Source organism: Phyllostomus discolor, chromosome 5 (genome assembly GCF_004126475.2).
Source record: "Phyllostomus discolor isolate MPI-MPIP mPhyDis1 chromosome 5, mPhyDis1.pri.v3, whole genome shotgun sequence".
NCBI lineage: Eukaryota > Metazoa > Chordata > Mammalia > Chiroptera > Phyllostomidae > Phyllostomus > Phyllostomus discolor.
In genome coordinates this window covers 33,432,041-33,454,882 of record NC_040907.2, presented here as the reverse complement: position 1 = coordinate 33,454,882, position 22,842 = coordinate 33,432,041, and the positions used below count along the sequence as shown (strand labels likewise).

Below are 22,842 nucleotides of genomic sequence, written 5' to 3'. Positions count from 1 at the left end.
GCCTCGGTTTTCTCTTCTGTTGGGTTGAAGGGACACAGGGAATGTGAAAGGGTGTTGATGGGTATATGACACCAGATAGAGTGAGGCTCAACAATAATTTCTGAAATTAGTTTCTATTCTCATAATTTTCTTTAAGAGAGGTGGACTACCCTTTCTTGCTTAAATATCCCCTTTATTCAACAGTGGCTGAGGAGAGCTTAGCCATCAGAATCTGGCAACCACAGACTCCCTTGTAAAAAGCCATGTTAGTGGCCCAGCTGACAAATGAACAAATCCCTCAACATGAGAGTGTTTCCAGTAAGTATGAAAGCGCACTTGCTGAGGCAGCCTGGGCCCTGTAGCCCCAGCAGCTGGAGGTTATGGCATCCCTGCCTGAATAGCCGCATTTTTGTGCCTGGAACATGTGTGTTATTGGAGCCAGACTCCTTCCCACCTCCTCCCCAGATCAGCACGGCTGGTGCTCGCATGGGCTGCCTGTCGTGTGCAGGCAGGAGGCTTTCAAGCCTATCCCCAGGGCAGGCCCTAGCTGTCCATGGGAAGGGCTGAACCTGGGCAGGCACTGTGTGTGTCTAGGGCACATTGTGCCTACTGCCAGAGGAGGACAGACAGCACAAGGGATTGACCCTGGCAGGACCCCCACTAAGCTTCCAGCTGCCCTTGAGAACCAGGCCAAGGGGCCTGCATTTGTTTTCTGCATTGTTAAGTTGTCTTTTGCTTTTAAGGTTCCCAGATCTGTCATAATATGAACCATCCTCATTAGGATTCTGGGCCCCTGTTCCTTTGAACCACAGGGGCAGCTGTGAAGAAGTCCCACTTTCCCTGTGGGGTGGTAGACAGCCCCCAGCCAGGCTGCCACCAAAGTGGGGTTGCAACCTACCAAGTCCAGACTTAGAGTCCCTGTCAGGGGAGAGTAGAGCTGAGAGCAGGGGAGTAACAGCACACTCAAGACTGTGACCAGAACCCCTGGATTTTCAGAAAGGCATTAATTAGTGCACCAGGGAGAGGGGCATGGAGCTGGGCTCTCAGTGGCCTGGGCCCAGTCTAGCTCTACCAGTGTTGACCTTTAGCAAGTTCCTTCACCTCTCTCAGTCTAAGTTCCCTCATCTGTAAATGGGAAAATAATAGTAACCACCTCATAGGCTTGTTTTCAAGATCAAATGATTTAGGAGTTCCTTTGATGAATCATGCAACCACTGAGCCCAGTGCCTGGTACGCGGCAAACACCACAGATGTGGCTGTTAGTATTTTTCCTTCACAGGGCCCAGTGCTGCAGGTGGAGCATCGGAGTGGGGAATATTTCGACCTGGGGGGTCAGGAAACCTGGCTGCTGATCCCAGCTCTGCCATGGGACTGTGGTATGACCTTGGTCAAGTCTGTGCCAGTCTCTGAGGCATCCTTAATTCATTTCTGGGCATGGAAAATTGAGAGGCAGCAGTAGAGCAGTGAAGGTCTCCAAACACAGTAATAACTCAGAGTGCCTGCATCTCAGAGTGGCATGCATGGGGACCAAGGGCTGGTAAGGTAGGGTGTGACAGCCAGGAGGTGGGCCTTCCCCAGAACTAAAGCCATTTCTTGCACCCCTCTCTTTCCCTCTGAAACTGGTTTAATGTTGGAGATGTGAGGTGAGTCCTTCCAAACACGTATGTTAGTATGACACATACCAAAGAGGCCAGGGCCTAACAGGAGGGATGAAGAGAGAAACAAGAGAGGTAAAGAAAGGAGAAAGAGGAGAAGGAGAGAGGAAAGATGGAGAGAGAGACATGTAGCAAAAGAAAAAGACAAGGGTTTATAGAAAGCCACAGAGCAGGAGACGTGGGGTCAACCTTGAAGGATATGAAAGGAGGGATTTCCATCTGAAATGGAAGTGCAGCCACGAGAGGCTGGAGGAACCAGGTAGATGCAGGGTCAGCTGACTACTCAGCGGACACCAACCAGAAACAGCCCAAAGAGGGAGGCGGAGTCCGGGGATTCTTCAGGCAGCTTCCTGCTCAGACACCTAGCTAACACCCCTTCCCCAGCCCCACCTGCCAATGCCCAGGCCACGCAGTTGGTTTTCTTTGTTCCTCCCACCATAGTGTCCCAAGACTTGGATCCTTTGAGAAAAATGAAGGAGTGGAGTATAAAATTAGTAACATTTAATGATACCCTCCAGGCACGAACCAGGCACTTATACATGTGTTGCCTCACTTGGCTTAACCTTTTGAGTGCCCTTCACCCCATGGATCTCTGCTCTGGCAGTCACAATTTCTCCTAGGGTCACTGTTATTTGTGCTCCCATCCCTTTCCCTCCCTTTTGACTGGGAGCTCCTGGAGGGCATGCTCCGTCTTAGTGTCCTCCAAGCCACAGGCTCCAGCTTCAGAATGTTGACTGGTTTCCGTTAAATTAAATTATGTTAAATTAAATCTAATTAATCTGAAGGGAAGCTTACTAAAATTTAATTCACGTGATTTCCAGCATTAAGATTCAGTTATATTGGAAGAGACGGGGAGGAATTAATATTTGGAAAATAGAGTATACAATGTCTGGAGGGCAATGCTTACTCAAGTGGAAGCATGGCACTAATGGTGGGGTTCCTGGCCCGGAGGCAGGTGTGTGATGGGGAGATGTTTGGGTGCATTCTGGCAGAGGGGAGGGCAGGGATGAGTGCTGGGAGAGAGCCCTCCCCTGGGTTGTGGGTTGACATGATTTTTTGGGACCCTCCTCCCTCTTGTGTCCAGTTGTCCCTGAAGAGAGTTGATGGCATATTCTAGGCTCTAGGTTAGAGGACTTCTGGGGCAGCGGCATCTTCCTGCTCCATTCCTGTGACCACAGAAGCATGGTTTCCTGCAGGGGTTGGGGATTGCTCCAGTAAGAGTTTGCCCAGAATGGGAAAGGACTCATTATATCGGTGTCTCCACCTACAGAATAAAGTCTAAACTCCTCTGCCATGTGTCCCCAGTGTGGACCCTGCAAACTACACCACCCTCATTTCCTCCTGCCCCTTTCCCTCCCACCCGTGCTTCATACATACACTCCTCACTGCTGCTCCTATACGCTGTGCTTCCCCCATCCCAGCTTTGGTCCCATGTCTTTTACTGACCTCACTGATCCTGACCCATTAGCACATCCTGCCTCCCCATTCCTCAAGGTCAGGCTCAGATTCCTCTTCCTCCAGGAAGCCTTCCCTTCTTTCCCCATTGCAAACAAACATCTCCCTTCATTGCTTTGTTGCAGCTTCTTCTACATGCTTCATGCTATTTTATGCTCCAGTTAGGTTTTGGAGGAATATCCATCTCTCCCTTTCTGCAGAGTAAGCTTCTGAGGGAGTTCTGAGTTGTGGGTTCATTGCACAGGGCCTGGCCCAGAGATTGTGTTCAGTACTTGAGTATGGGTGAGGGAGAGCAACCTGAAGAGGCAGGCAATCCTACAGCCTGGCCTGCTGGAACCTCTGGGGCAATGGGGGTAATTAGGGGTACCTGTGGTTAATAATATTTACTGGGTGTTAAGTTTTTAGCCTAATGTGGGGTTTAGCAGCCATTCTCATTTATGGTAATGGGAGGCATGTGCATCCCTGAGGGATTTGGGGAGGGAACTCCCTCCACCTGCCTTCAGACCAATTTCCGAACTCCCCTTCTCCACCAAAGTCTAACTGCCCTGGCCAGGAAGCCCCAGAAAACCCTGCAGAGGTGGATCTTTGGCTTCTAATAATTTTCTTGGGCTCTTAAGTCCTGACTCCACCCCAAGTAGCTCCTAGCCCCTCGCTCCCCCCATCACTTCTCGCAGATTCCTCAGTTCATCACTGTGCTGGGCTCTGTGCTGGGCGCTGGGGACACAGACATGAAGCAGACACAGCTCCTTCACCCCATGGAGCCCCCCATTACACATTTCTGCCCCAAGAACTGATCCTCAGCCCTTTTTTTTTTGCCCAGCACTTCAAAGCTGCCCCACCAAGTCCTTGAGAGTCAGTTGTGGAGGAGGAGAGGCCCGGCCCCGTCTTGGGAAAGAGCAAGGTGTAGGGACTGTGCAAAAACCCCAGGAGTAGGCATATGCAGAAGCCCCAGGTATAGGAAGTATACAGAAGCCCTAGGAGTAGGGATTCAAAAGCCCCAGGTATAGGGATATGTGGAACACCCAAGTGTAGGAGTGTGCAGAAGCCCCCAGACAATACGATGGACACCCTCAGAGAATACTCTCCCACAGACATCACTGGGCTAGAGGCTGAGATGGACAAACAAATAGACAACACTACACACAGTGAATGCAGTGACCTGAGGAAGCTCAGGGGCTGTGGGGAATAAAAGGGGCATTTCACTCATCCTGGGAAGGTTTCTCAGGAAAAATTTTGGCACATTTAAGAGGCCATGATGAATGTGTGGCCACTAGCAACATGTGGCCATTTAAGTTTGTTAAAATTAAACAAAATTAACATTCAATTTCTCAGTTGCACTAGTCACATTTCAAGTGCTCAGCAGTGTATGGTTAGTGGTGCAGGTGTATCAGAATTTCCGTTATTGGGAAGTTGGATAATCCAGCCCTGGACAATCCAACAGAGAGTGGCTGGGGATCCCCAGCAAGGAGCCTGCAGGGTCACTGGCGACGGACTGCAAAGGGCCTTGAGTGACCTGTGAGGGCCTCTGGGCTCCTTTCTGGAGGAAGGAGGGTGTCAGCTTTGCCCTGGACCTCCATTTGCTGGAACACAGAGGCTGCTCATTCATTCCACAGCTATTTAGTGAACTCTTATTCTGTGAGTCAGATCCCTCGTTTGCAAGAGAAGCACATACCTGAGCACCTGGGCTCTGGAGAAGGATCAGAAGCTTCCTCAGTAATGTCAAGGCTAGGAGATTACAAGGGTCCTTTGAGAAAGCAGCAAGCACAACACCTGTCCACCACACCACACCCACCCCAGTAAACATCTGGTGAAGGCTGGCCAGGGCCAACACAAGAAGGTGCAGCTTGTGGGAGGCTTGGTCTAAGTCATCTGGCAGTTCCTGAGCAACAAATACCAGGGACAAGGTTGGGGGCTGGTGAAAAGCAGGGTGTGTTGGGGGAGTAAGAGTGGGGGGAGGCAATCAGGAGGGAGGAGGCTTAGCATGGTAGAGTAGCTGTCTGTTCCCGGGGTGCCCTATGCCTCCTTGTCTCACAAATCAGTTTCTCCTTCCATGCCCAGTGCCAGGGTTACCTCTTCTATGAAGCCTTCCCTGATTGGCTAAGAAGCCCCACTGCCCCTCCTCCCAGATTTTCACAGTTCACTTACCCCACAGACTGCCAACATGAAAGCTGACGAAGTTACTATTGGTTTTGCTAGTAGTAAAGTGGTATCTTTTAAGTCAGCATCCAGGAATGGATAAAATGAGAAGTCTATTGCTTGAGTGGATTGATGAGTGTACAAACCATGGTGTTTTGTTATCTTTTTTAAATTCATTTTTTTAATCCTTGCCAAGGACACATTTATTGATTTTAGAAAGAGAGGAAGAGGGAGAGAGAGAGAGAGAGAGAGAGAGAGAGAGAGACATGTCCACTTCCCTAACTCAACTCTGGGTGCTCTGAGGCCTAGATCTGCCTTAATTGCACTCTTCCTTGGCCTGAGTTCCCCTCTCTTCCCCATCAGTCTGCCACATGGTTATCCCTCTGTGTCAGAATTACCTGTTTGCACCTCTTTCTCCACCATTAGGCTATGTACTTTTTGAGCACAGAGTCTGTCTCATTTGGCTCCCTAATTATCTGAATGAATGAGTGAAGGCAAGAAGGATGGAGGTTGTCCTGTGGCAGAAGACTTGCAGGCAGACAGAACCAGCAAGGGGCCTGGGAGGTCTGGAGAAGCTGAGAGGAGGCTGGCCAGGTAGGTGGCCCCTGCTCCCGGCTGCTGAGCAGTGAAGGTTGAGCAGGAGCTCCTCTCGTCAGACCTGAGCAGACTTCCCTAGAAGGGGACACCCTGTCTGCCTCTCATGGGCTCTGGATTCCCTCTGTGACATGGCCCCTCTCCTCCCCTGCTGATTGACTGCTGCAGAGAAGATAATGGCAGATCCCTTTATTTCTTGGGCCGGCCTCTAGGCAGAAGGCTTGTTCAAAGTGCCACTTGGTGACTCGTGCAAATTGTTCCTGACAGCCCCGCAGAAGGCCAGGCCATCTGCCTTGCCCTTTCTCCGGGTGGAAGGGGCTGGGAGGAGAGATATTAGGTTTCCACTTCAGTCAATACTTTGATGTTCAAAGCTGTTTAATATTCATTAAAGCAGTCCTTCAGTTGTAATTGCGGTCATTACCCTCCCTTTTATGATTGTCTCTAAATGTTATGGGACAGACGGGCACAGAGATCCTAATGACGGAGGGTTTTGATGATGGATAAAAGGTTGAATAGGACCCCTTCAAATCCGTCTCCCTACTCTTTGGTGCCCACTCCCACCCCTTCCTGCTTTCTTTCTCTCTTAAAAGATGGTGTTTGGGTTGAGAGAGCAGGATGGCTCCAGCAGGGTCATGGTTAGTTAATTTTAGAGACAAAAATGCTGTTGGACAGTCTCAGACTGAACCCAAACTCCCCCACACACCTGACCCCAGCCACAGCCTCAGCCTTGACCCTGGCCATAGATGGGCTCTGAGTAGAAAGAGAAGAAAACTAGGTTTTCACTTCCTCCACTTAGAGAACTCAAACAATTAGAGCTAGGTTTGGGTCTTAGAGATCACAGTGCCTCTGCTCTGAGAAGGGTGGAGGCCACCTTTGGAAAAAAACACAAACTTGGGAATCAGGCATGCATTCAATTCCAGGCTCTGCCATTTTTGAGCTGCATGGTTGGGGCAGTTGCTGGACCTCTCCAGTGTGTTCAGTTTCTTCATCTAGTAAGAATAAGGAGTTATAATACCTGCTAGCGGAGCTGTTGTGAAGATCCTGTTAAATAACAGGCATGCAGTGCCTGGCAAAGGGCACATGCTCGGCTCATACCAACTCACAGCTTTACCACTGTAACTCCTGTAAGAGCAGGCTGACCCTGTGCTAAGAACCCTAAGTCTGCTGGAAGACAGGGGCAGTTGGGGCTGGCCAGGTCCTATAATTTGAAGGGCAGGGTGCCTAATGCCAACTTCTTCAGTCTTGTGTTCCAATAGTCCCCTCATGTCCCCTCTTTTGAAATTTCTAGTGTCACAGGTTGAGGGCTCTGGGAAGCAGATTCTGAGGCAGTGTTGTGTGCCCAGGCTTTGTTAAGTAGGCTCTTGGGATCAACATGTTTGTCTGGGAAAAGGGTTGGGGAGGAAGCATATTAGGCAGAAGAGGTGCAGGCGTGAACACCTTTCCGTGCTGAAGCGTAGGACTTTATACACCTGTTCCAATTCATCACTTGATGGGGGTACTCCTGGAAGGAAGGACAGGACTTTTGCCTGAGGCTAAGGCAGGCCCTGAGGGGCTGGCAGTTAAAGGCTGAATTCTGAGAGCTGCATTTCCAGTAGCTGGGGCAACAATTCCCTCATTGAAGCGGGATCTGGGGCTGCACCACCCTGTCCTCCACAGCCAGGGCTCGTCATTGTTCCTAAGTGCCTCCCTCGGAATACTGTGTCTACCCACCACACAAACACAACATAAACACACACAACACACATACACAGGACTACTGCACAAACATGCAGGGCTTATCAAAACTCTTTTCTTTCTTCAAAATTCTGTAATATTATGGTACTTCCTCCAGAAAGTCTTCCTTGATTCTCCCCTCACTATAACAAATTGCATCTCTCATTGCTCCTGAGAGTCATGCATAGAATGCCAGGAAAGAGGATTTCCTCTTACCAGATAGCAGAGTATTTTGTAATTGGCCTTGTGTGTAATGGAGTGGGTCTCAGTGCTGTCCAGCTGACCTTGGCACAATCTTGACTGAGGGGATCAAAGTGCTTGAAGGGGCTGGACTAGAAGTGCTAGCAGGCCCTGTCTGCCCTACTGGTCTATGATTCCTCCAAACCCCACTCTGGGTGACCTGCTTATCCAGGCATGCATGAGTGCCTCAGTGGGCAGGCCCTGGGCCTTCTCTATGTCTGTAAGATGTCCTTGCGGTCACTTGACAGGCTGAGATCCATATGCATGTCACCTTCTGTTGGCCAAAACAGAAGAAGATTCAGCCCTGTGCGCAGAGGAACCCTGGCCTGCAGTGGAAGTTGGATGGAAACAGAGGACTCTAGCTCAGCGGGATGAGTTCAGCAACAGAGAGATGTGCAGAATGGGCCCCTCTAGGTCCAGCCCAGAGTCTCACATCCAGCAAGGGTCAGGGGATGCTTGCCAATGAATAAGTACATAGTGAGGACCTTCTCTGACAGCAGAAGGGTAAAGTACATGCCGAAGGCAGCAAAGACCTGCTGAATGAATGAATGAATGAATGAACAAGCAATTAAAGAAATCTACAACTGAGTAAAGCAGATTCCCAATCCCTTATCCAAAACCCTAGAGGCCACATTCATTTCAGAATTCATACTTTTTGGATTTTAGAGCCCAAAACATGGTACATATCCATCTATCATTTCACAATTCTCTGGGGCATGGAGCAGCACCCACAGTCATACATAAATAGTGGTGCAGCAAAACTTCCATGTTCACAAAAGGTGGGACAAATCAAGACTGTATGGTTGACAACATTATGGTTCTGTAGATATTTAATTAAATATTTATTAATTTTGCTTTAAAAAAGATTCTAGACTCATATAAGTTTGAAGGCCTGTGGTTCTTCAGGCCTTTGGATTCCAGAACTACCAACATGGGAGCGAGGGCTGTGTTACCAGCAAGGCTCTTTCTGGCCTCAGAAGTCCCCTTGAAGATGCAGAGCACATACGCCTCCATGACTGTGCTGGCTGAGCCTTTCTGGCTCCCCTCAGACCCTGAGCTGGACCCTAGCTCCCTAGGTCTCTCCTCTTTCTGCTTTTTTTCTGTCTGTACCTCCAGGGCAACCTCTGCCATGCTGAGGTCAGTGAAATGGGAACCTCAGATCAGATCTCATCACACATCATTCGTGTTCTAATGGCATCTGGTAAGTGAGAGGGTGGTGGCCGTTATCAGAGGGAGAACCAGAGTGGCCCAAGCTTAGGGGTTGGGGGCCACCATCTCTGGGATAGGGGAGGTCAGGTCTGTGTCCCAGACATCATTAGGGTTTGGGGCTCCGGGCTCCAGAACCATCACAGTCCCTGACTGAGGAATTTCCTTTCCACGTCCCTCACCAGCACTACCTGTCCAAAGTAGGGACCACGTGCTTTCATACATGAATTCTTTCTTTCCTTCATTTGCTCATTAATTCATTCATTCATTCAACAAAAATGTGCTGATACACCTGTGTATTGTGATTATTCAGTGAATCAGGGGCAGAGTAAACACAGAAGGAAATCCTTTTAGGGTAACAGTAAATTTCAGTTCTCTTTCCTTGTATAAGATCAACACCTAACACTTATTTTGTACAGGTTGCTATGATATATATATATATATCTTATTTTAAAATCTTAATACATGGCAGAGCATAAGGAAAGAAGACCAACACTGAGAGCCTACTACATGCACGACTTTTACTGATGCCCTCTTGTTTAACCATCATGACAAATCTTTTGAATTAGGTGCATGGTGCCCACATTTCAGGTGAGGAAACTGGTGCCAAGGCAGATGTAATCTCTGGCCCAAGAAGAGGCAGTACCAGGATCCAACCCCAGTTTGATCTAAATCTAGAGCTGCATTCCCAGGCTGAGGGGTGGAAGGGCCTCAGAGAGGGCGAACTCAGCCCATGGGCAGGACGCAGACAGTCCAGCCAGCCCAGACTCTGGAGCCAAGCCCACCTGATTTCTGTGGGCCCACGGGCTAAGCCTCTATGCCCACTTTTCCTACAGGGTCTTTGGGAAGCAGGGCCTGGCATCTGTAATGTCTTCTACCCCCACCTCCTGGCCAGGGTCCCTGCTTGCATTCCAGGGGGCACATTTAGGTAGTTCAAACCATGGATAGCATGAAGAACCAGGCTGGAAACAGCCATGCCCAGGGTTGTACTTGAAGGGAGCCCCAGCCTGCCTCATCAGCTGGGAGTGGGCTGCACCACCTGGCTGAACCCAGAGTTTCTTTGTCAGCCTTGAGTCTCCATAGCCCCCATCTCTGCCTCCCCTTAACCCACCCTCCTGTCTGTAACCCCAGAGCCCCAGGCTCCCCATCCTCTCTTCCCTCTGGGCCCTGCGCCAAGCCTCCACCAGCTTTCCTCTGCCAGCCTGTGAATGTCCCTTTGTGAAGCAGCCCTGACGTGAGGTCCTTCCTGGGGAGGTGTTATTTTAATATATGAAGGGTAGTCATTTCATTTCATAAAGATAGCTTGTTTGGAGGGGCCGGCAGGGGCCCAGGAGAGATCGCACTTGACAGATGCAGGGACGGCCTGTGGTTTGGGACTGGAGATCACAACATGCCCCTCTGCAGCCCAGTGTGGGCGCAGTGCCCTGACAGCCATGGCTGGAATGGTAGCCTGGGCTGGAGCACCAGGTAGTTTTTCCCCTCTACTGCCGGGGCCAGTCCCCGTGATGGGGGATATGGGCAGGCCCCAGCAGAAAGGCAACAGTGGTACCAGCAGGTAGGGGGGAGCATGGGTTCTTCTCCAGTTTCATCCCTGCCCTACCTTCCCCAGCAGTAGTACCTGTGGGAATCTTTGCCCTCTAGGTCCCCATCAGCAGAGACGATCACCCAAGGGCTTCCTGGCACTGTCATTACAAGAAACTTTTATTTCAGGTTCCCCAGAGGGGAATGCTGAAAATAAATGAGGAGTGAACTCCATCTCCTGGCACCTCGGGCCCTGCAGCCAAGCCAGGGTGATGGACGGGGTGACGAAGTCTGAACAACGTTGGTTCCAGGACAGCTCTGGTTTGCTGCCGAGTAAAACACCTGGTCTTCGGGGAGCAAGACATGGAGGCAGCCTTACCAGTTCCTCTCTTCAACAAGGAGTCTTTCTCTAACTGTGGTGGGAGGGGATGGCAGGGCCCAGGGCTGGGCAGTCCCAGGGCACTCACTACCAGGCAGCAGGGTTATTGAACTTGGAAATGTATGTGCTTCCCTCTGCTCAACAGAGCAACCCACAGCTCACTGCAATGCTCATATGAAGTGACCAGATAGAGGCTGTGCTTTATGGTAACTTCAGTGAGAAATGGATGTTGGGCTGGGGTTGGGGTGAGTGGTTGGCATGAGACCGTCTGCTCTCCCTGACCTCATCCTCTGTATCTGCATGTGGGGCTTGAGCTCTGATGAGGATTGTACATTGAAACGCAAGTCTCCCTCTCCTGGGAATTCCCTGGAGAGTGTCCATTCTACATCCTTGGGATGAGGCAAGGGCTACAGGAGCTGACTTTTTCTTGAGAGCTCTTTGAGTATCTTCCAGCCTCTAAGATGCATGTTTAGAAACCTCGTAAGTCAAGACAAGCCTGAAGTAGAACAGGGTGGTAGGTGACAAGGCAGGAGGTCAGAAGCCTTGTTTCAGTCCTTCCATTGACTCAACTCTTTCCCCTGAGGCCTTCCTACCTGGTATTCTGGTTCTTTGTGGTCATGCCTGGCCATCGCCCTGAGCTCAAGTTGCATCTGAACCATGTCTGTGCCCTTAGTACATGCCACAGGTTATACATCTAGGCAGTGCCCCAAATTCTTTGCAGAATGAGTGACACACCATGCTCACTTCCACATCCACATACTTTGCTCATTTCTTGTTCTTTCCTTCACAGCTAGAACTCTAACAGGCGATGGGTGGATACACATTGGTACAACCACTTTGTCAGGATCTACTAAAGCCAGGCAGAAGTATTACCCCGGCCTGGGATCTCTACTCCCCCATGGAGGGGGTGGGCAGACACTTACATATAGTCACCAAAAGATCATACAAGAATACTCTTAACACCACTATTCATTCATAACAGCTAATAATGGAAACTGCACAATGTCCATCCACAATAGAATGGATAAATAAGTGATGGCACATTCTCACAATGGATATGATACAATAGTGAGGATGAATGAACCACAGTTGCATGGAATAATATAAATAATCACAAACCAAATATTGAGGCTTTTTCAAGAGAAGCCAAATACAAAAGAATGTCCACTGTACCCTCCATTCATATAAAGTTTAAAAACAGGGAAAGTTAAACAATGGCTTTAGAAGCTGGAATAGTGGTTACGCTGGGGAAACATGTGATCAATAATGTTCTGTGTCTTGAGCTGGGTACTGGTTTAATGTCATTGTCCAGCTGTAACTTGCGACAGCTGCATATTTTTTAATGTATTGTTTATGTCAATGAAATGTTTTTAAAAGTGACAGATTTGAGAAAAAAACCACAAATAATAAATAAATGGAGTCCGAGCCTGCCCTCACCCTGAAATGAAGCTGGGTTACTTGAGGACAGTGTAGCAGCCCTGTCCTTCTCCCTCAATGCACTCTGGCCCTTTTTTTAATTTGCTGAATTCTACCTTCCCTTCCTGCAAAAGCTGCCAGTCTGAGAAGGCAGCCAGCATGCCTCAGTGCTCCTTCTGCATGGCCAGGTGCTCCTTGTCTTCAAGGCAAAGTTGGTCACATGTCCCATGCAAAACCAGCATGACCCCGAATTTCAAATATTTCCAGTGCTGGGTGTCCCCAGAGCCTAATCCTGAATGGAGGGAATTCCTTACGCCCTCACTGTGCTGTGTTTGTAGAACCTCGGGTCCCAGCATTCCACGACAAAGGAGCGGACCCTTTAGCCCCTGGTGGACAATTATATCAAGTGTAATAGCTGCCAATCCTGCCAGTCTTCTCCTAGTTCCTGATGAAGCCTTTCGCACACATTTCTCAGTTAATCTTCACAGCTGTCCCAAGAGCCTGCATTACAGATGCTAAAATTCAGACTCAGTTAAGATGTGAACTACCCAAGAACACACAACTAGCAGATGGTAGGGCTCAATCTGAAACTGAGGTCTCTGACCCCACAGTTGTGCTATGCAGGAATACTCCTCTGGTTCAGGTGGCCTTTGAAGTTTACACAGGGCTGTCACACTCGGGGCACATGAGAAAATAGACAATGTCACTCTTATCACTATGGTTGGTCAGCCCTCTGCTGCTTGAGGCAGAATGAGCAGGGATTATTATTGCTCTCATTTTTCAGATGGGAACAGTGAGGCCCAAAGTGGGGAGGTGTCACTTCCAGTGGCTCACACTGGGTAAGTGGTAAAGCTGGCATTCAAATTCAAGAGCTAAGAGTCTTGCCTTCCCAGCTGGAGATGTGACAGAGACCCCCTCTTCTCCTGCTTCTCTGAGGCCCCGCCAGCCCTGGCACTCTTATACACATTAGGTGCTCAGAAAATACCTATAGAAAAACCAGGCAGCCTGCTCCCCAAGCTCCTTGACCGCGAGGTTCTCCATGGTGCAGGATGGGCCCAGAGCCTTTTCCCTCCACGTGCAGTTGCCAGGTGATATGGCCAGTGACAGCCTGGAAGCTCCCTCTTCCATCATTTCACCCCATTCCAGGGGCTACATGGAAGCAAAACCGCAAGTGACATGCCCTTCGTGGAATTCACTTGTGCTTGAGGTTCCTTCTATGTCTGCTTCTGGGGCCACCCTGGAGACCACGGAACCACAAGTCCCCCCACTTCACAGAGGGCATAAATAAGGCCAAGCAGAAGCCCAAGGGCCCCGGCTCCTGGCCCTCCACCACTCTGCCCTGCCTGTCCAGGATGAGACCTCCATGGGCTTGGGGAAAGATGAAGGTGGGGGTGGGATCTAGAGAAGAGAGCCATGAGAAGACAAGGTGAGCTGGAATAGCAGGGGGCTCTGTTGTTATTAACCAGTGCTCTAGAGAGCTGGAGAAAGGGAGTATAGAGGAAATAAAAGAAAGGCATGCTTCCTCCTGTAGACAGGCTTACAGTGCCTGGGTGCCTGGCCTCTGGACTCCCTGTTCTCTCTGCCTAGAAGCCTCACTCCCCTGACAGCCTTCCTGACCACAGTATCTCCAGCAGGACACACTGGTCACATTCTGTTCCCTTATCCTGCCCTGGTGTTCTTTGTTGCTACTGGGCATTATGTAGCTCTGTGTTACATGCCTGTTGTCTGTCCCATCCCCCTGTGAGGACAGGGATTTGTCGTGTTCACTGCTGTGAGACTGGCCAGTTTCTGTTGAGCACATGTTATGTGTCAGGTGCTGTTCAAAGCACTTTATATGATTGACTCATTTAATCCTTTCAAACCCAAGGAGGTTAGTGCCATTATATCTCCATTAGGCAGGTATGGAAATTGAGGCACAGAGAAGTTAAGAAACTTGTCTGAGGTCTCACTGCTAAATGTCAGAGCCAGCAGTTTGGCTCTCAGTTATAGAGCCTCAAGTGTTCTTGCTGTGTGTGCACAACATCCCTACCTCACTGCACTACAGCATGCAGAGCAGTGCACCACATACAGCAAACACTCAGTAATAGTATTAGAATCATTGAAGGAAAAAAGGACTGTGAATGAATGAATGAATGAATGAATGAATGAATGAATGAATACAGGCTGAAAATATAAGCAAGTTCAAGGAGGAGCACTGCTAATACTCAGAGGGTGAATCCACAGCAGGTGTTTTGGGAGGGTTGGTGTATGAGGAACCTGTCCTCAACTCTGAAGACAGTGCCAGGCCTGAAAGACCATTGTCTCCCCAAAATCACTTTTAGGGACTCCATGCCAAAGCCAGGATCCTGGGGCATCCAGGGTAGTTGCACAGAACTCGAGTCCCTCCTTCCAGTGAATCCAGGCAACTCACCAACATTGCTGAGCCCTGGCCTGTCACGCTATGGATAGGACTTTCTCAGACTTTCCCTTAGTCTCTGGAATAACCCTGGGGAGGTCACAACTGTCCCTTTATTCAGCAACTGTGTATTTAGTGACTTTTTTTTCACTGTACACAGCGACAAGTTAAACACAGGTGCTATCCTCAAGGAGCTTACAGTCAAGCTGTTGACAGGCTATCTGTCAATTAAAGAGCTGGGCAAAATGTGATAGGAGCAGAGCGATAAAGGGGACGTGCGCCAGCCTGGGGAAGGGTGGGCATGACTTAAGCTTTTATGAAAAGATGACACCTAGGAAACTGAAGTTCAACCAGGCTGCACTATTCACCCAACACCACCCAGCCAGTAAGTGATGGTTCGAGAATGTACCCCCAGCCCTGACTTCTGCATTGCAGGCCACTCCCTCTGGCCAGCCCTCCTGGAAGTGCCTCGGAAAGCACTCTGTCCCATGTCAAGCCAGGAGCTGGAATGAGGGGGACAATTCCTAGAAAACAAATCTTCTTCAGGTGTTTTAAAATTGTATATGTGATCAACTAAATCAAATTGTGTAACAAAAAAATAATTAAGAAATCAGTCACTGTATCCACTCCTCTTGGTAACCTGGGGAGGTTACGCATGTCCACTGGCCAAGGAGCCAGCTGGCCAGACGACGTTCCTTGTGGACTCCATGGAAGGAGTTCCACTGCTGACCTCCCAGTGGCTTTTGCAGGGTGCCCAGAACCCCTGGTACCTTTTATGTAGTTCCACTGTGAGCATAAATCAGTCCCCACCAGCTTACCTTTTATCCCTTCCCTATACCTCTGGATGCCCTCATAAAATTTTAAAAGCTTTGCATGTCAGACTGCACTTCTCAAGGCCCTAAAACCAGAGACTTGGTTCCTACCCGCTGTTTCATTGCACCGGCCCTCCCGGAGCCAGAGATGGTCTGCATTCAGGTTATGGCTTCCGCTTCCTCCAGACGAGGTGATTCCTCCTCCAGCTGTTATCACCTAGCCATACGCTCATGTTGATAAATCTGGTGGTCGCTCTTCAGCCTTCATCTCACTCAACCTATCAGCACACCTCCCTTCCTGAAATACTTACTTTCCAGACCGTCACCCTCACTTGGCTCTCCTACCTCACAGGCTGTTCCTTCTCAGTCTCCATTGCTGGTTTCTCGTCTCCCTGACCTGACTTTGGAGGGTCCCAGGGCTCCGTCCTCAGCATTCTTCTCTACTTTATTTGCATGTCCCCGTTTTTATTTTTATACCAAGGTCTACATTTATAGCTTCAGCTCAAATTTTCCATTCATATGAACTCTTGAATTCATATATCCAATCAGCTGATAGAGTCTCCACTTGGACGGCAAACACACATCTCAAACTTAGCAGCACTAGAACCGAACAGTTGATTTCTCACTGTCCCTGCATCCCGGTCCTGGTTCTCACCCAGGCTTCTCAGCTTAGCAGATGGCAGCTCCATTCTGCCAGTTGTTCAGGCCAAAAGCTTCAGAGTCATCTTGCATGCTTGCATTCTTTCATACCCTACAGCTGGTCAGCCAGCAGATTGTGGCTTCTCTACATTCTAAATACACCCACGATCTCCCTGCTTCTCACCACCTCTCCCACTTTGTACCATGACTCAAGCTACCATCCACGGTTGTGTGTAGTAAGTAGCCTCCTAGCTGATCCCCTGCTGTTGCCCTTCTATCACCACCCCCCGTGTCTACACTTCACACAGCAGCCGAGTGATTCTTGAAACATTAAGTCTGACCAATTCACACTTCTTTGTTCAACACTCTTGACTGGCCCCTATTCTACTGGTAAAATCTAACTTCTTACTGTGACCTGAAAGCTTCTGCATTGTCTGCCCTCATTTCCTAGCCGCCTCACTTACTCACTTCAGCTACGCTGGTTCTTGTTCTTCCTCCTGCCTCAGGACCTTTGCACTTGCCACTTTCTCTGCTTGGAACCCATTTCCCCCAGGTAGTCACATGGCTGACACCTCATTTTACCCAAGCCTTTGTTCAGATGTCACATTCTCAGAGAAGGCCTCCGTACCTGCATAGCAGCTCTGTCACTGTCTCTACACCCTCCTATCACTCCCAGCTGACACATTTTACTGCCTGGCATGTATATTTGTATGTTTTTCATATGTTCCCTCACTAAAATGTAAACTGTATGACAGCTAGAACTTTGTTTTGCTGTCTGCTCTGTGACCAAAGTTTAGTACCTGCATTTTGCAGTTGAAGAAACTAGAGCAGAGATTAAGAAAGTTGCCCATGATCATAGAGAGATAGGATTGGGACCCAGGCAGTGGTTCTTAACCTCTACCCCCTCTGCCTTTCCATGGTAGCTATTCCAGAATGTCTGTGAAGGAAAGAAACCCAGCGACGGAGTGTGTCCTGGACCAGACTCTAAGAACACTAAGGACAGCCATGTGAACATCCCCAGGACAGCAACATGCTTCTGGAAACAGAGTGCACAGGAGATTCCTCCTTAACCGTAGCCTTTTTGAAGCTGCTACAACCATTCAGTTCTTCCCTAGGGCCATGGTAGGTCCCCAGTGAATATTTATTAAGTGAACCCATGAGTGTGAAGGGACAGTGGAGGGAAGAACACCTAAGTTTGCTTAGGAGTTCTCAGAGGCTGGTAGAAGAAGTCTCCTGTTGGGTGAACATTTGAGGAGGCCTTAGGCAGACAGGCCTGGATTGTCAGATCCCTGGATCTGCTGGCTCACCTGTCATGCCCAGTCACCTGTGGACACCTGGGCTCACCCAGCAGCAGGAGCCTGAAGGAAATGCTCCCTCACCACCTGGTCACACCGTAGATGGTTGACCTTCGGGGAGGGCCACAGTGACACAGGCATTTCCCAGGAAAGCAGGCTGCAAGGGGCCTGGTAACAGAAGGGAAGCCGGTATGGCTTGAGCACAGTAACCACCTCTGTCACCTCTTCTGCCACCAGCTTCTCACTGCTGCCATTCTGACTGTAACTGCCACTGCCATTACCCTCATGACCCAAGGGTCGCAGGGCTGCCCACCGCAGTCCAAACCCAGCTTCTGGGGCTCTCAGGACTCTTGCCCTTCCCCCTCCCCCTCACTGTGGTTCCAGCCTAACAACCACTGCTGCTGGTGCCACCCACACTTCCGGTCCCGTGGTCCACCTCTGCTAGTTACTTCTACCACATTCAGCCACCGCTACCGATATCATCATCCCCACTAACAACAGTTGTTGGTGTTAACCGCTCACCTAGGTAGCAGACAGAGTGATACCATGCTTGCGTTGGCAGTCACAGCGGGCTGGTGAGGTAGGCAGGGCATCACGTACAGATGAGGTCAAGGAGACTCAGGCAGAGACATTCAGCAACTTAGACAAAAAGCTCAGACACTAGAGAGAGCTAATAAGTGAGTTCACGAAGGCCTTCCTCCAGGTCAGACACTGTGGTCTGCATGGCAACTTTAAGATGTGCCTGCCATCCCCCTCATTTCTAACAGGGAAGCTGAGGCTCAGAGAGGGTGAAGGTCATGCCTGAGGTGGCTCAGCTGGTGCTGCCTGTCTCCAGAGCTCCGTCCCCAGGGGTCAGGAAAGCTGTGTGGAGGTAGAAGCACCCTGGTTTAGGACTCCAGAGACCTCCATAGTAATATTCCCACTGAGTTGATGGTCACTGATTCTCAGCAGCTGCAGACCTTTGACCTAGTAGTGAGGCCTCTCTGGGTCTTATTCTGATCATCTACTGATAACACCTGCCACTAATGTGACTTGAGCACACACTGTGCTTGGCAGTCCCACATACCCTCCATCCTTTATTCGGTCCCACAAGTACCCAGTTAACAGATAGGGAAAACTGAGGCTTAAAGAAGTGACATGAGATGACCAGATTCTCAGCTCCTACATGGCAGGAGTCCTGGCTTCACATTCCAGACAGCTTCCACTGATACTGCCACCTCAGTACCCTTGTAGGTCTCAGAAGGATCACCATCACCCAGTCAGTCAATCATCCTACAGCTGTCCCTGGGGTCTGTGCTCTGTGCCAGGTGCTGTGTTGAGCCCACATCTGCAGTGATGAAGGAGAGACAGTCCCCGCTGTATAGTGGGAGACACAGACATCACACACATTCTCCAGAGAATGAAATATCAAGGGTGCTGAGAGCACAGGGGGCTGGGGTGGGGGACTGGAGGGCATTGCATTCCTCAGGGACCAAACCTAGAGCAACACTAACAATTGTGACAACAAAGCTCAAATTTCAGGGGTTTCACAGTCCCAGTGTGGGTGTCTGTGGTGGGTCAAGGGGAAAGTCAGGGGACCCAGGTGGACCGAGGCTCTGCCCTAGACAGGGACACCTGGGGAGCATTTGTGGGAGGGGACAACAGAGATCACACAGGGGAGGGTTTTATGGCCAGGCTTGCAAGTGGCCTTGTGTTCCATTGGCCAGAAGCATTACCCACCTGTAAGAAGCCAGAAAGGCAGTGTAGCTGGGTTCAAGGAAGAAAAGGACCTGGGTTTGGTGAGCAGGAGGCCCCATTTGGAGGTAGTCAAGAGCAACCTCCCTAAAGAAGTGCCATTTCAGAGGAGACCCGGGGACCAGGCTCAGCCTATGTCCAAGCAGCCCTGAGCCCAGAGGTGGGAGGAGCAGCCCAAGCCCTGTTCTGCTGGGGTCCCAAGGGACACGACGCCTGCAGGTGAGAATGGTGCCTTCAGGTCCTAAGTGGGCGCTTGTTCTGGGCAGAGAGGCCCATTGCTCTATTTTCAGCCTGTCCGAGGGGATCCCGTGGGGCTCTCTCTGGAGAGAACCCAGATGATCCTCTCTGAGGGCTTTAAGGCTCCTTTGCTGCTAGAAACTGCCTTTCAGACCCGTCAAACTAAAGATTTTAACCCGAGATTTAAAAGGACCAGAGATCAAAAGCAGATGCTCCTGGAAGACACTTCAGCCTGCCCAGCCGTCTGGGGACATGGCTACGGAGGAGAAGACAATTCATCACGGAACCATGCAAGCCCCTGTTCAATAATAAACAGATGTATTATGGGGGGAAAAGAAAGGGATGGGTGTCAGCCCCTTGATTCATTTGTCTCCCTCTCAAAATCACCGCCATCCCGGGCTCCGGAGGGCAGGCGCGGGCGCTTTGAAGCGGAGACATCATGTCAGGGAAATGGAAACATTTCACGTTGTAAATCCTTGGGGTTGTCAGAGAAATCCTAATGAGAGAGGAAGCTGCTGGAGGTGGCGGGGAGCACCCAGGGCTGGTGTGGGGGGAGGAACCGAAAGGCAGTTCTGGGAGACAAGAACCTGGCCCCCTCCTCTCTTGATTGACCCTTTCTGCACCATCCTCCACCCTTGAGATGAAGCAGGCCCATGTCCCCAGGGTGCTTCTGTCTACAGCAATACCCCCGTTTTGGCACTGCTTGCCCTTGGCAAGATCCACCTGCTCTGCTCAGGTGAAGGCTGTTTTATTGGCTTTATCCTGTAATCACCCCCTGGGGCTTTCACAACTTTCGATTGTGGTGAAGCATCTGAAAACATTTTGACAAACCATAGATTTAAGCGTGATTGCCTCCTAGGACAGAGTGTCTCTTGTTCTCTATTTAGGGGAAACTGAGTCATAACTCACCAGCCCCACCCTGCTCAAAGCTGCAAATAAAGCTATTAGTCATAGTGAGGACACCCTCACAGACTGAGAGAGCTCGTGAAATCTCCAAGTTAAGAGATCTGGGGCTGCGGATTAGTCAGTAGTGTGTATGGAGTCCCATTTCTACCTCTTAGAGCTGTGTGACCTGGGCCAAGCCACTGAATCTCTCTGAGCCTCAGTTTCCCTGTTGCAAAATGGGAATAGTAGTATAGGAACAGCTGCCCACCTCAGATTGTTGGGAGGATTGAGTTAACACCTATAATGTGCTGGAGCTGTTCAGTAAATTATTTCTGTTATTTCTTTCAGATCAGATCTGCCTTGGAGGTAGACCCACACGAAGGTGTGGATTATTAACCCACTTCACATTTGATTAAACTGAAGCCTCAAGAGGGAAAGACTTAGCTGAGTTCACATAGTGAGCTAGAAGCTAGCCCCTGTGAGCTCTCCCCCAGCTTCTCCACCCCACCCCACTCCCACTTCCACATTCTCCAAACCGTTGACCAGGTGTGATGGTGAAGGTGTGCAGGTACAGAAGGCTGGAGGCAGTGGACTGGTTAGAAGCCTGTTAGAGAGGAAGAGGGCCAGACCAGGGCAGTGGCCTTGTGAATGTAGAGGAGAAAAACCATTTGAACATACAGAAGGTAAAATCCCACTGGACTACTTCTGGCTAATTCACCACAGTTTGTCCTCAGCTCCTAGCACATGCTTAACAGTCAGTAAGCAGATAATACCTCTATTTCTCTCTCTCTCTCTCTCTCTCTCTCTTTTTTGGTAATTGTTGAAAGAAAGAAAGAAAGAAAGAATGAATGAATGAATGAATGAATGAGGCAAAGGGAGGACTCATAAATAACTTCCAGGTGTCTGATTGGGCATATTCACTGAAAGAGGGAGCATAGGGAAAAGAGTAAAATTCAGGGAGTGATTTATAATAGATCAATTTTAAACTTTGTGTTCAAGATCCAAAGGCTATAAATTCAATTCTGTTCAGTCAAATGGACTCTCACAAACACCAGTAGGTGTCCAACAATGATGAGAAGTAGAGGGACGAAAAGCAAACCCAGGGAAGCCACAGCAATGTGGATGGCCAGGATTTCCAAGGGTAAAATTCAGCCTTTACAGCATGTGCATGTGTGGTGGGCTGAGAGCAAGCTGAGCTTATAGCTTGACCTCCCTGGGGGCTGGGTTGGTCACAGAGGGCTTTCTGGAGGAAGCAGAACTTGAACTGATGGGATGATGAATTGGGTTTGGGAGAGGACAGAAGCACCAGGGAGCAAAGGTTTGGACCTGAGAGGGGTCCTGCATATTAAGGAACTAGTTTGTATCCATCCTGGCATCTCTGACATTGAGTAGAAGACCTGGCATTGAGCAGGCAGCAATGAACTTCAAAGTTATTTTATCTCATTTCCTATATTCTTGACCAGTAGCTACAAAACAATGATTCTCTTCGGCCATGTGCCTGAAGGCTGAAGGCATTCCAGACCCATAAATATTATTTCCAAAACCAACCGATGCATGAAACTAGACTTTGATTAAATATTACAACCAGCACTTGGTAATGGAGCATAAGACTGTCATTTATCAGCAAGAAATGTGGACATAATAATTCATTAAGCCCCTTTGAGCTCTCTCTGAGCTGAGCACTTGGGACTGAGGGGTCTGAAGAGGTTATGCCTTGTTTTGGCTGGTTGTAAGACTTGTTTCCAAACTGCTTCTGAAAACCATTAACTCCCCAGGAGGCCCCAGGCTGCTGCCCTCCAAGTGTCCCAGCCACTGAGCCTCTTGGAAGGTCTCTATTTATCACCACAGACTCCCTGCCTTCTCCCTTCAAGCCAGAGAGTTAAGAGGAGGGGTATACAGAAGCTTCCCTGCCTCATTAAACTGCTGACCCCTCCCACAGTTAGAGGACCTGTGTGTGGAGAGACTCATTGTCCATTCATTCAGTAGTGTTTGATAGTTACCAAGTGGTCGATACTGCAATAGGCACTGGCCATACTAGAAACAAAACACAGCTCTGGCCTTCCACAAGTCTACACCCCAAAGTGGCTCTGCAAGTAAGTAGACAGTACACAGTGATACCACCTGTAAGAGCGGAGGCACCTAACCTGGCCTGGGAGTCAGGGAGGCCTTCCTGGAGGAGGTGAGAGCTAATCTGAGGCCCAAATAATGTGTAGGAGTTAGTTAAATCAGGGGGACAGAGAAGAGTGCTTTAGGTATAGGGACCAGCATGTGCAAAGCCCTGGGGTAAGAGAAAGCTTGACACTCTTGAAAGAGCAAGGTAATTTTGGTCTGAATAGGGCTTTAAGTATGAAGCAAGAGGTAACAAGAACTGTGACTAGAGAGCTTAGCTGGAGCCAGGTCCATGTAGTCCTTGAACTTTATCGTGTGTCAGGGTCTAGAGTGACCTTGAAGGTGGGGGGGGGGGGTCTTGCTGTGATCAGCTTTGTGACTTTAAAGATGACTCTAGCAGCCCTGGCTGGCGTAGCTCAGTGTGCTGAGCGCGGGCTGTGAA

General features: G+C 49.6%; 1 protein-coding gene and 1 long non-coding RNA gene across 2 annotated transcripts in view; one reads left to right on the top strand and one right to left on the bottom strand.

Annotated features, from left to right (window-relative positions):
- Window positions 1–22,842, top strand: part of TRABD2B (TraB domain containing 2B) — a 209,032-nt gene that overhangs the window by 73,161 nt on the left and 113,029 nt on the right. The window lies entirely within an intron of this gene.
- Window positions 595–20,846, bottom strand: LOC118500611. The gene is made up of 3 exons (XR_004903185.1): window positions 20,835–20,846; window positions 17,475–17,479; window positions 595–897 (listed from the first exon to the last, which is right to left on the bottom strand). It is a non-coding gene; the product is annotated as an uncharacterized LOC118500611 (long non-coding RNA).